Source organism: Pelodiscus sinensis, chromosome 15 (assembly GCF_049634645.1).
Source record: "Pelodiscus sinensis isolate JC-2024 chromosome 15, ASM4963464v1, whole genome shotgun sequence".
NCBI classification, from domain to species: domain Eukaryota; kingdom Metazoa; phylum Chordata; order Testudines; family Trionychidae; genus Pelodiscus; species Pelodiscus sinensis.
In genome coordinates, this window is record NC_134725.1 from 18,511,853 (window position 1) to 18,525,736 (window position 13,884).

General features: G+C 43.2%; 1 long non-coding RNA gene across 1 annotated transcript; it reads right to left on the reverse strand.

The window, feature by feature from the left end:
• Window positions 1-213: 213 nt before the first annotated feature.
• On the reverse strand, window positions 214-11,882 carry LOC142818389 (uncharacterized). The gene is made up of 3 exons (XR_012895881.1): window positions 11,714-11,882; window positions 2,367-4,248; window positions 214-331 (listed from the first exon to the last, which is right to left on the reverse strand). It is a non-coding gene; the product is annotated as an uncharacterized LOC142818389 (long non-coding RNA).
• Window positions 11,883-13,884: the final 2,002 nt, after the last annotated feature.

Genomic DNA, 13,884 nt, shown 5'->3' on the forward strand with positions numbered 1-13,884 from the left:
GAAGGAGCAACATGGCATCCTCCAGGCAGTGCTAAGGGCTGGCTACTCCAGTCTCCCTCCTTTCAGCCAAGGCCTCATTCCTTCTGGAAGCGCTTAATCGTTCCCTGAACTCCACCTTGGCCAGGGCCCCAGTGTCGCTATTGGCTTCCCTACCCAGGGCACAGTGGGAGCTCAAAGCCCACACAAATCTGTGTTTAAATGGAGGTGATTGTGGCCTCGCTCATGTTCAGTACAGAGCTCTGCACCTTGAAGAAGCAGATCCCAGCATGTCATGTTCCACCTTGCTTCAAGTTGTTTGGCAGCACATATAGGGAATCTTTCCAGATGGTCACTATGGCAGAGAAAGGCAAGGAAATAAGTGAATGGAGATCCTCAGATATGTCCTTCTGGCACGGTGGTGGATTTTACCAGGGAAGTAACAAATAGCTAAAGATCATGAACAAGAAGTATTTCTATATAGCTCTTATCACTGCAGTATCTGAGAGCTTCACAGCCGTTAGCCTTGCAACACCCCAAGTAAAGGGGAGGATTATTATTTCCATGTAGCAGGCAGGGATCTGAGACAAAGGACACAGTTCTCAACTTTTATGGAATACTGGACCCTTTTCAGGAGTCTGATTTGTTTCATGCTTCCCCAAGTTTCACCTCACTTAACTATCTGCTTACAAACTGAGACGTAAGCATACAAAAGTGTTAGAGCACACTTACCGAAAACTTGCTTCCTTTCTCTTTTTCACCATATAATTATCAAATCAAATAAATTGGAACAGAAATATTGTGCTTGCATTTCAGTGTATAGTATATAGAAACTGTTTATGGTGCTCTATATACCTTTGCACTGACTTTGCCTAGTATTACAACTGGCCACAAAAAAGGCACTAGCAAACATCTAGATTAGTTGATGGGCCTCCTGGAGGACCTCTACATACTCCAGTATAAGTACTACTCATAGAATCATAGGGTTGTAAGAGACCTCAGGAGCCATTGAGTCCAACAACCTGCTCAAAGCAGGACCAATCCCAACTTAATCATCCCAGGCAGGGCTTCGTCAAGCCAGGACGAAAAATGTCTAGGTAACCCATTCCAGTGCTTCATCACCCTCCAAGTGTAATAGATTTTCCTAATATCCAACCTAGATCTCTTCTACTGCAACTTGTGACCATTGCTCCTCATTTTGTCATCTGTCACCACTGAACAGCCTCTCTCCATCCTCTTTGGAACCTCCCTTCAGGTAGGAAGGCTGCTATCAAATCTCCCCTCACTCTTCTCTTATAAGACTATGCAAGCCCAAATCCTTCTGCCTCTTCTCATAAGTCATGAGCTCCAGCCCCCTAATCATTTTTGTTGCCCTCCGCTAGACTTTTTCTAATGCGTCCACATCCTTTCTGTAATGGGGGCCCCAGAACTGGACGCAATACTTCAGATGGGCCTCATTAATGCCAAATAAAGAGGAATAATCACTTCCTCCTACTAATGCACCCTAATTTGCCATTAGCCTTCTTGGCTACAAGGGCACCCTGTTGACTCTCATCCAGCTTCTCATCCACTGTAATACCTAGGTTCTTTTCTGCAGAACTGCTGCTTAACCAGTTGGTCCCCAGCCTGTAACCATGGGATTTTACTGTCCCATGTACAAGACTCTGCCTTTGTTCTTGTTGGACCTCAGATTTATTTTGACCCTATCCTCCCATTTGTCTAGTTCACTCTTCCAAGTACTTCAAAATGGATTCCTTGAGGATCCCCTCCATGATTTTTCTGGGTTAAGTGACTTGCCCAAGTTTACACCTAAGTCTGTAACTAAGTCAGGACTTGAACCTAGGTCTTCTGAGATCCGGCCCTGTGTCATAACCACAGACTCATCCATCTCAGTCTAATTCATCATGGAGGCTTATTTTGTGTCTGAAATTTCCTTTCCATTTATAAATTGAACATTTTAGAGTCATATTTGACAGTAACCAAATGGTGAGTCTGTAAAATCTCTATTCAAAGAGAGCTAACATTTCATGTAAAGAATTACATGTGTCAGGTGGTTGCAATCATCTTCTGCACAAATAATTTAAGCTTGTTTGGTACATTTTATTCTAATTTAAATTTTTATTGGAAATATAAATACCTGTGTCAGTCACTTAACCAAATAAAACAAACATAGTGAGTAAGGACTCTTATAGACAAATCTGGAGAAGTCATCTAAAATTTTGGTTTTATTTATAAGCTTATTTGAGGGTTTTTAAAAAAAACTTTAGGTTCATATGGATTGGGTGTGCAGTTTCCACATCTGGACTGCTGATGCCCAGCTTAGAGACCATGCCAAGCTGGACCTAAGCATCCTCCAAGCACAAAAGCCCCCACATTTCAGCTCTACCTACCTCAGTGCTGGCAGAGACCTCCCAAGCAATCACATCACAGTGCAATACAACTAGGAAGAGATTTCCAGGTGCCCATCTGAAGGGAATTTACTTCTTCTTCATCACTCTGTCTGCATCTTGCCATGCTTCCTCCATGATCAACAGAATAGGCTCTGCTTCTAGAAAGGCCTCCTCTGCACAACCCCTCTTTTCCTCCACTGGAACCAATGAATTGTGACACTGCATCAAACATGTGGTCTGTATAGGCCAGTAGCCTGTTTCTAGCAGCGGCTAGCATCATGTGGTAGAAAGATAGTTAGTCTCTGTGTCCTTAAGAACCCATCATACTGTATTAATTAGTTCAGGAGTGTAGTAAGCCAAACACAACAACTTAGAGATATGAACTTGGCTAGTAAAGCTCCTCAAGCATCCAAAATGGGTTTAGGAAAACACTGTGGTGTATTTTAATGCACATGAACGTGAGAGAGACTGTTAGTGCAGCTGGGAGCCATCATGAGGCTTGTCTACATTAGTGATTTTTGCACTAGTGTAACTATACCCCAGGGTATGTTCCCCTGATACACGACTTGCTCTGCACTAGTGCAATATGTCTCTCTCAGTTTATGCACTAATGTAGCTAATTCAATGCAAAAATCCCTAACACAGACAAGCACATATTGTCATCAGGGTAGGATTTCCTATTCCAATCCAGATCCACAACACCCTCAACATCTTTTGAAGCAAAGATTGCCAGTATGTGAAATATTTCATCTGTTTATACAAAGGATGATGATGAGGAAGAAAACAGAATTCATAGTGTGATCAAGTGCCTGCAAGTCACAAGGCTCAGGAGATCACATTCATTTCCACTCTGTCCTAGTTTGGTCATCACAGAGGAAAGCCCAATCTACTAACCCCACTGTGCCATCTACAACAGTAAACTCCTTCAGAGCAATTTGATTTTGAGACAAGAGTGATTCATGGTTGTGCCATAAAACTTTTTTTAAGTTATTGTAACATAATGGAGATGCATTGTTCATTCATCAATGCAGCAATTCCATTAAAAAAGTCCCAGCATGGGAAAAAAGGTGGTAAGATTTAAAAAAAAAAAAAAGTTTCACACATCCTCCATGCCCCAGCTGTGTCGAAGGAATCATTTCAGTGCCATCCATCATCTTCCTTTGTAAGAGGCTGCTCTGGCCAAGCATAACTGTTGCTGCTGTATTGGATCCTAGGCAAAGGCAATCAGTATGAAATTGAGATGGCAAAAGAATCATGGCTGATAGCACAGGAACAGATCTTTCATCGGCTTCAAAGGCCTTGTAACTGGGGCTAGATCAGGAGACAAGCAGATGAGGTTAAACAATTAGTTTTGGTAAGAGAAGAGGAAAGCTCTTCCCAATATAGTTCCTTCTGCAGAAAACAGTACTGCAGATGTAGGTGGCCCTGCTTCCAAGTCATGGGTCCTGCCTTGATAGATGCAGAAAGTATCATGAGATAAATATAAGAGTGAATTTCTCCCATCGCTCTGCGTTGGCAGGGTAAGGAAGTGGAAGGTAGCCATGGAAAAAGGCCAATCTCCCATTGTTGCCAGAAAATGAATTGAGTTTTGTAGTGATGACAAGCAAATCCAACACACCTTGAGCTTTTGCTTTTTATAGGCTCAGAGTTCAGAGCTTTCACTTCAGGAAATTAAGAGACATTCTCAAGTGCAGGGCTTCAGGGTACTACAGCCTAGTTCCCCTTGTGGTGGAGCCTCTAGACCCTAGAGCCAGATACACAGCTCCCAGGTATGATACACAGCTCCTCAGTAACTTTAGGAGATTTTGATTTCATGTGTCTGAGGGTTAAATCTGATCCTTGGGCAGCAGCCTCATTCACCCATGTAGCCCGATGACTGGTGCTGGGAAAAAGAAAGCAATAGAAACATACACATTACAAAAATATAGTAAGGCAGCTGTGCTTACATTCTTAGACACTGATCCACAACCTCAGTCATAGCAGGAAACCTAGTGAAACATCACAGTTGTCCCCTAAATCTATTATTGGAGGGTCCAATTTGTAGTGCAGACTGGCCTTACAGAATGGTTTGAAGCCAGAGCAATGTCTTAGAAATGTTCCTTAGGAACCACTTCTGCCATCAGCGTCACACGTGTAAACAGGGAGTAAATCCACTTTGGCTGGTGTAAAATGCATGTAGTATAATCCAAACCACATCCCTCTTAGCAAAGATCTGTCAGTATTTGCATAGTCTGCAAGCATCATAACAAAGATGAATTCCATGACAGTTCTAGAGTTCTATTAATTGACGATTTTGCCGGCAAAATATTCCCCCATAATCTCTGCCTTAGTGTTGTCAGAGTAATCAATGTTTTTGTTGCTACACTAGCAAAAATATCTCAAAGGGCTACCTAGAAATGAAAGGCCAGGTACATAGCTCACATAAATCAGTGTGGCACCAAAGGATTTACACCATCTGGAGATCTGGCCCTAACAAATGAATATCAGTAAACGCTAAGACCTCTGCAAATATGTTCTTTAAAAACAGTTTTATTTACAATGAAAAAATTGTAAGAGTAATAGAAATAAGTCCCTGTAAAGTTTCCTGGCACTAATACACACACCAAACATATTTCCAACCATCTAACATTAATAAATTCTAGAAAACTGCTTTCCACATTCTGGTTGGCCATAACGTGGTGGGCTGCAATAAAGCAATGACCATAATGAAAACTCATGTGAAATGATCAGAGCCTGAGAGAAATGGCGTAAGATATTAGAATCCCTAATAGCCTGTTTCTACCAGGTCCATAGACAGAGATTTGAAAGTAAAGAAACAGCAAACTCAAGCATCCAACTCAGAAATCCAGTATCTCACAGGAAGGAGAAGCTAAATATCCTGCTCTCTCTAATGCAGCCTCTCTGGGGACAAGTCAGATTCCCAAGCAAAATACAGTCACTGCTTAACTCTAGGATGCCTCTCAGTTCCTGGCTGCAAGATACCAAGCACCCAGCACCAGGATACCCAGCCATGGCCTAGAGCTGACTTCAGGGTTCTCCTGAGCATTCAGGAGAGCACCTGCAGGTTTTCCCATCACTCTCTCCCCCACCCATTTGTCTCCACCATTGGGGAGATGCTTGTTGCTCCCCTGGATGTTTAGTCTTCCTGCGCCCTCTTCTCCTCCTGTCTTTGGATGTGTTAAATTTTGTTTTGTAACAACCTGTGTTACAGGGTGGCTAAGGACTCTGAATCTATTTGTTCTTGGAATAATTTATTTCTTGAATAAAACCCTTATAATGGCAGCTTCAAAGAGGGTAAAAGGGACACTTGATAAGTTGTCTGGATCAACAAGCATCCTCCACATACAATAAAAGGGAGAGGGCTTGTTATCAACAGGGAGATGCCTGCTAGTATTTTCACAGGCATGCTAATGGAAGGCGCTCCCTTATCAAGTCAGGAGATTTGGCATGCACTCCAGGCATGTGGGTGGGTGGAGGGGTAGGGATAGGGCGGGGGAGGCAGACAGTGTTTTCACTGCTTTCAGCCTGCAAGGCCACACAATGTGGGAAGTGGCCATTTGAAGAGAAGTGGGGGGAATGACAGACGATTTGTGTCTGGGTGTTTTTTGGAGGACACTGCTTTTCTGCCATGGGAACAGGGTGGACAAGGAAGGCAGCAACCAGACGTGAAGAGTGACAAAGCAAGTCAGCCACGGACAGCCCATGGGAGGTCAGAGGAAATGCACCATTAGTCAAACTTGGAGGAAAAATAAAACATGATGACAAGTGGGCCATTCATGTGCTTCCCCCTTCAAGCAATGGCCTGGCCCTTTGCAGCTCGAAGACTCAAGTATCAGCTTCTCTCTCCAGCCAGGCTAACACTGTCACAGCACAGACTGAGAAACTCCATCATCATTTATATTAACTTTTATCATATTTTCTTGGCTACGCTACACTGAAGTACAGCAGTAGGGTCAGTAATTCAGACTCAAGTGATCTCTTGCTAGCTGGCATTCAAGCCAATAGCTTGAGATGAACATTCACCTGCTTCGGCAAAACAAACAATACTACTAATGTTTCAAAAACCACAAAGCAAGGTGACAGGCCAGCACAAGGGAAGCATTTTTGCCTCACACATATGCAGTCCCATTGAAGTCTATGGGAGTCGCAAGCTTGTAAGCTTGTTTACTGCTCCTTAGCACAAGATTCTGAAGCTAAGAAGTCACAATTTCCAAGAATGGCAGACGAAGAGGACTTATGCTTCAGTGGAACAGAGCAAGCTGGGTTGAGCTGAGGTTGCGTTCTGCCACAAGCATCATCAGGAGCTTTGGTTAGGACTAGACACATTTTGGCTTTAAGAGATTCAGAGGCCTAGGTTTCAGTGCTTAGTCCCTTACACTTCAGGCAGGCAAGAGGCTAAGCGTACTGGTCCTTGCAGCGCAAGTTGGAGAGGAAATGCCCTATCTGATTTTAAAACTGCCCTCTCTGAAGTTGTTGGGTGGCTGGGCTGTGGGAACAGGTGTGTCCATTTCAGCATGTAATTAGAAATGTGCAGCCACAGAGATAAAGGTCTGAGGAGGAAGGAACAATAAAGGATTCCCTTAGTGCTCAGGGAGGGAGGAATAAGGAGGATCTCCCAGCCACAGAAAGCATTCACTGAACGGGGAAATAAGCTGACTGTCATTAGCCTGAGTGACACCATGGCAATCTAGTTCTCTGGTCCATGAATCAGAGAACTAATGTACAACAGAAGAAAGATACAGAATAGGAAAAGCTTGTTTGTCCATTACTTCTAAAGGGTAAGCACAAATAAAACTCTAATAGAGTAGGACTGAAACTATTAAGCTAATACTTACAATCAACCCACCCATACTTACAAATGAACAAGACTAAATAAAAGAAAGTACAGTCCAACGACTGCAGAAAATCTTGCTCATTTTCATCTGTAGGAGCTAAGTGTGTGGCATGAACTAGATGGTGAGATTTTGCAGAGGCAAAAATCAAAAGGTCTTTCTAGTTAGATCCAAGCCGAGTGCAAAATAAGTACTTAAACAAATAAAGAGATGGACTTTGGCAATCTAAATAGCAATTTCTCGTCTCCAAAGTGTCTTGTGCTCTTTAAATTGCTTCCTGTTATATACTTTATAATTGCGGCTTCATACATTACTAAAACCATTCATCAGGACTCAGCAAAGCGAACAGCAATATAAAGACTAGGAACTGTAAGATTTCCAAACCACGGCATTTAAGAACAATGTCTTCTGGGTTATTTAAGTCTCCTGCCAACAGAACATTCATTAGCTACATTTCTCCAAGGAAAAAATCTGGGTTTCCTGATGTTTTTAGCTGTGTTTGCACAACTTGCCTTTGTGTGAAGGTGAGCACTAATGTATTTCCTCTTCATCCTTTGTAAGAAAGGGACAATGCCATATGATCAAGAGTGATTAAAAATGCTGACTCGCAATTGCTTAGCTTCTATTCAGCAAAAACATTTAACTAAATATTCCAGATTCCCTTGTATTCTGAATTTCTCTAAAGTTTCCAAACCCACATAAGACTATTCAGCCTCTTGAATAAACCCCAAACAGCTACGGAACTAGTTATATAAACTTGAACGGAAGCTCACCTTATTTCACTTAGGTCAGTTTTCACTTTAATAAAAAAACCACAATAAAATAACCTATTTTTAATAAATAGCCTGTGGCCATTAGGCAGCAGCATGTGGTAGAAATTATAGTCAATAAGGGTATGTCTAGATCACATGTCTCTGCCGACAGAGGCATGTAAAATAGGCTCCCCAACATAGTCAATGAAGCCAGGATTTAAATATCCCCGGCTTAATTAAAATAAAAATGGCCGCCACGCTGTGCCGACCCAGCTGATCGTCAGCATACCGCGCGAGTCAATACATGGATCGGTTGACAGGGAACGCCTTTGTTGACCGCTCCTGTCTCCTCCTGTTTCACGAGGCATATGGGAGCGATTGACAAAGGCGTTCCCTGTCGACCAATCCACATCTTGACTACCACGCTGTGCTGACGATCAGCTGAGTCGGCAAGCGCCACAGCCATTTTTATTTTAATGAAGCCGGGGATATTTAAATCCAGGCTTCATTGACTATGTCAGGAAACCTATTTTACATGCCTCTGTCGGCAGAGACATGTGAACTAGACATACCCTTAGTGTGGACTTTGTCTCCTAGTTGGTCTGCAAAAGGGACAAATGTTTGGATCTTTGGTTCCCCCCCTTTGTTTTGATGCCTGAAAATCTGCGCCCCTTCCCCACATTTATTTTTCTTACATTAGAAGCAGTGCATCTTTATTTCTGTGGGTTTGCTGTAGAACTCGGGGTTTTAACACCCCATGAGCTGCAGACAGGAACAGCTGTGTGGCGAAGAGCTCTGTGGTCTAATCCCAATCTTATTGTTTGGGGTGGGTTGTTTTTTGTTAACACTCATTTAACTCAGACTCCTAACCAAGACTTGGGAGAAAAGTGCTGCCTGTAAACGATAACGCCTGAGGGCTGAGCAAACTCCCAACACACCATTTCTCTTCTCTTTCAGCCCACACAGGGAAAGCCAGACTAGACTCCCCTGTTGTTTTGAAGGTAGAAAAACAAGCAGAAAGTGAAACAAATCTCTCAGGCCTTCATACACAATACAGAAAAAAATGGGGGGGAGAGGGAGCACTGACATGTTTCAATCGGTTTTGAAGTTAGTAGATAGAATGTCAAACAGTTGCCTTGTATTTGAGCATTAATACATTGGGTGATCTAACCCCCCACCCGCACCCCAAAGAATTGCAAAGAGACAGTGTCTTGTAACAAAGTTTTCCTTGGAGATGCTGGGTGTGACAGGCTGCACACTTCCAATACCACTATCTAGTTAATACAGAGAACCTTGTTCAAACAAGACCAGTCTCCATTTTCACTCTTGCTCCAGGGAATGTTCTGTCTTCTCATCACCCTGTAACTTTGTCTGATGCAGTCAGTCTTTGAAAACCTGCCTTGCTAGCTTGTATTCCAGGGATGATGTTAATTTTCCACTTAGGAGTAGTTTTGAATGTGTTAGATCCTGCCCATAGGAATTAAAATAAGATGGCACCTATACTACTTACATGCTGTGTTTAGAAATGCATGCTAGTGAACAGAGCTGTAGGGTAGATTATATAATCTAAAAAAAGGTATTTCCATGATTCTAAAATAGGATTATAAAATACTCAAAAGGTGGGTTTTTTAAAGAAAGGCTTTCATCAGTGCTTCGATGCTGGATAATTATTGTAGTAAACTGGAAGATGTACCCAGCATTGCTTGGGTCCTTAAGTCAATTAATTTTTGTTTTTTAGAAAATAAAATTAAAATGTATATGCTTCATTGAAATCATAATTCTGGGGATGAGGGGTTCAGTATGCAGGCTTCCTCAGGGAGAGAGAGCAACGCCAGCTCTCTCTCACCACAGTCAGGGTGGGCCCAAGAGAGAAGCACCTCTCTAATGACCACTGTAGCTCCGATGGGAACAGCCAGGGGAGGGGTGCATGTCCCCCAGCTGGGGCAGGTTCTGGCCCATCTGCCCCCAACACTACCCAGTCAGACTGAAGAAATGTAGCAAATTGTAAATTTTCCCCTTGCTCTCTGATGAGGGAGAACAGCCAGCAATGTCTCCGTATGAATCAGGGAGGGGAGCTTTAGCCTCCCTTTCCAAAAAGATGCCTGGGGCCTGGGAGGTTTGGGGCTGGTAAGTCCCAGATGGCACACCCCCAGCCACTCCCTTTCATCTGCCTGGTGATTGCCTCTTCTCTATGGTTTTATGAAAAGCAATCCCATTCCAGGCACATCCCATTTTCCTGGCACAATTAAACCGTTTCCTTACTTAAGTTATAAGAGGAAGTTGTATACCAAATTTGGTGGTCTTAGTTCTTACTGTTTAGGAGGAGTTTTTGAACAAACAAACTCTCATACATGTAGTATAGGTCGAACTTCTCTAGTCCAGCACCCTTGGGACTTGACCAGTGCCAAACCAGAAAATTTGATAGACCACAAGAGGTCAGTATTGTCTAGCAGCATTACCAACACTTCCACTGCTGTCTGGGCTCTTAGAAGACATCTAGGGGTAATTTAGAGCTAAACAACAGCACAGAACATGGAGAGAGAAGACTGGTAGCTGTAAAAAAACTTTATGGGACCACTGCAATTTTGGCCCCACAAAATTTTGGTAAACTAAAATCATGCCAAACTATGGATGTTGCCAGACCAGAGAGGTTCAACCTATAGATGTATAAATTTAGAGACTCACAAGCCTCCTCAGGAGCAATAATTTATCATAATGATTGTACTAAGTACCCAAGAGAATGGACACATGAGCAGTATATCCAGTGGTGCTTTCTTGGCATCCTTTAAATGCCATTAAATCACTATAAAAATCCACAATAGCAAGGAGTGACAAATTATAGAATATTTGTCCAACTCATACAGGAACAATGGCATAGTCCTATTTTTGTGCAGTTTGGTTAAGAGTCACATGTAACTTTACACACATTAAGCCTGGATGAGGTAGATACTATTATACCCATTATGCAACCAGTTACAATGGAGCACAGATAACAGACATGTTACTGAAATGCCAACATCATAATTTAGAGTTTGAACCAGAAACCGAGTCCTGATTCACAGTTCTCTATCCACTTTACAAAATTGTCTTAGGCTGCTGTCTGAGTACCATTTGTTTCATATAGAAATGTCTGAAATTCCTTTAAAAGCCCACTATGAAACTGTGAAATGCGTAGGACCTTGGCTTTATTATTACATAAGCCTAAGCTTGTCAAGTAGGTGGTGGACATATAGAAAGTGCTCCCAAAATGATGTGTTCACCTCATGCTAGTCTGGAGAGGATTAATGAGGTTGACATGGGCCCAATTCACCTGATAAGACAGTTAAATCCTCTCCAATGTGGCCTGACTGAGAATGGAGGAACAGGCAGGAGAGGAAACTGGCAGCAAAAGGCAGGCTATATAGTGAGGAAGCCTGCATTCTCTACCAAGATTCACTCATTGTGGAGGCACTTCCTCCTTGCTGCTCTGGAGATTAGCTCCTTCCAGCTCTGATGCCCCTTGCATCACGTGTGTGTGCCCCACTGCCATGCTTTCTCTACACTTCAGGCTGCTCCCTCTTGGTGGCTGGGGCCTCTGGCCAAGTTCTTGTGTATCTCTTCCCTTTTCAGGGTTATCCAAATCCCACAAGACAAACTATCCCTGAAAATATACAGATCTACTGCCAAATACACCACTTCCCTAGGGAAAGCCCAGGTCCTCCCTTTACTCAAGGTTCCAGCTCAAGAACCCTCTAATAAGAAACCCAGGTCTATAACATCCTACCTTGCTGTAGTTTCTCTGATCCTTTTCCCATCTGCCTTTCCCTAGCTTTAGTCACTCCACTATCCTTCTTGGGAAATCCTTCCCTCAGTGCCTGGATTCATAGGGTTTCCTTCTTTGCATTTCCAATTCCCAGAGTCACTGCAGGAATTTTTAACACAGCCCTCTTTTCCCACTAACAGATTTTTGTTTTTATACTTACCTCACCTGTTCTCTCTCTCAAATAGGATAAGTCATCAACCAGGAGATACTTAGGCTACTTGATTCCTCTCAAGTGTGGTCTATCCAGTTAATTGGCTCCTTCCTCAGCCTCATTAACTCTCTCCAGGCTGGTGTGAGGAGAATCCCCTACATCAAATGACACAGTCTTTTCCCCAAAGCTTTTAGAATGTAAATACACAAGAACTGGGGCGGAAAAATATTTATCCCCATTTTACAGATGAGGTTCTGAGCCAGAGAATCATTAGGTGACTTGCCCAACATCAAACAGAAAAGGCTGTGGTACAGCCATGGAATGAATCCAGGTCTGATGCTGTAGCCTTGTAATTGTGTAAGTAATGAGTCAGTTAGTTATAATGAATGTATGTTATAGCAAAAGGTTTGAATTAAACTTAAATACTATGGCTATGTCTATACTGCCTCCCTTGTGCAAAAAATATGCAAAGTGTGGGATATCACTGCTCTCATTTGCATAATTAATTAGGCTCCGTTTTTGTGCAAAACCCCCCTCTTGTGCAAGAGCCGTTCTTTCTCTTTTTTTCAGGAAGAACGGCTCTTGTGCAAAAGGAGGGTTTTGCGCAAAAATAGAGCCATGCAGACATTTTTCCATCTTGTGAAAAAATGGAGCCTAATTAATTATGCAAATGAGGCACTGCAATATTCCACACTTCCCCTCATTTGCATTTTTTTGTGCAAGAGGGGGCAGTGTAGACATATCCAAGATGTAGGCCTCAGACAGGCTAGGCAGCTTTGTTAACTTAGCTCCAGCTCTGTTTGATGTTAGTATGCTCTGATGTTAAAGTGAAGGGATGGACTATTGTAACGCATAGTGATGTCAGCATTAGATAAAGTCTTGTAGCAGACAGAAAGAAGTTTAATGTTGAATTACTTTGTAACTTTGTTAAAGTGAGTAGATGTACTCTTTTGTCCAAGCTGCAATTGTATAAATGTATTGTTTGTGTGAATGAGAGAGAGAATGTTTTAAGAGAGGTAAGTGTAAAGGCCACTGCATACTCAAATGGTCAGAGGAGAGGCTAGAGACTCAGAAGTACCAAATAACAATCAACTAAGTGAAAGCACACTGAAGATACAGACTACTAGGGCAGATTGATGAACCCTCAAGTTAGTGGCAAGCACCCCTGGATAGGGAACCGATAACAAGTTGCACCAGAAGACAACACCCAGGAGAGGTCATCAGCATACTGATATCAGATGGCTGCGAGAACAACCTCCAGATAAACATGTTGCAGAAAAACTGATTGTGATACTGAATGACTGATTAAGGCCTGACCAGGCAAAATGCATAGACTTGCATGGAAGGAAAATCCTATAAAGGAAGGGGGGTCACGTATGGTTCTTTGGATTGTGTCCTGCTAAGACCATGGAGCATCAGTCTAGACTGACAAGAACCCGGCTCCTCCCTCGTACTCAACTTATCTGGCTCATAAGTTGGGTTGAGCAACAGACTGGTAACTATTCTATCAGCAGGACATATAATATATATACACCAACTGGACTTACCCGGTGTTGCTCGGGAAACCGGAGGAACAAAATGTAGGAAATTTAGGAACGGAGGGGACCCTGAGCCAGGGGACCCCCAGTGCTACAGATCCTGGGGGCTGATGGCTCCTGGCCCACAACTGACTCTCTGAGAGCAGCAGGACCCTCCTCCCCCCAGGACCGAGCAACCAGCCCCAGGAGAACAGTACACAGTCATGCGGCCAGTAGCAAGGGGACTTCTCTTCGCAAGGTTGTCTTTGGGATCCACCTGCCCTGCCTTGGCAAGCAAAAGCTCAGAGCTCACATCTAACCCCAATGGCTGGAACCAGACCCAGAAGAGCCCCACTCACAGTATGAACAGCAGCCAGCTGGCTTCACAGCAGTGTAACACATCGAGGGTTTAACCGGCCCCTCGGCCCTGCGCTGCAGCAGGCACACGGATTCCTTCTGCTCGG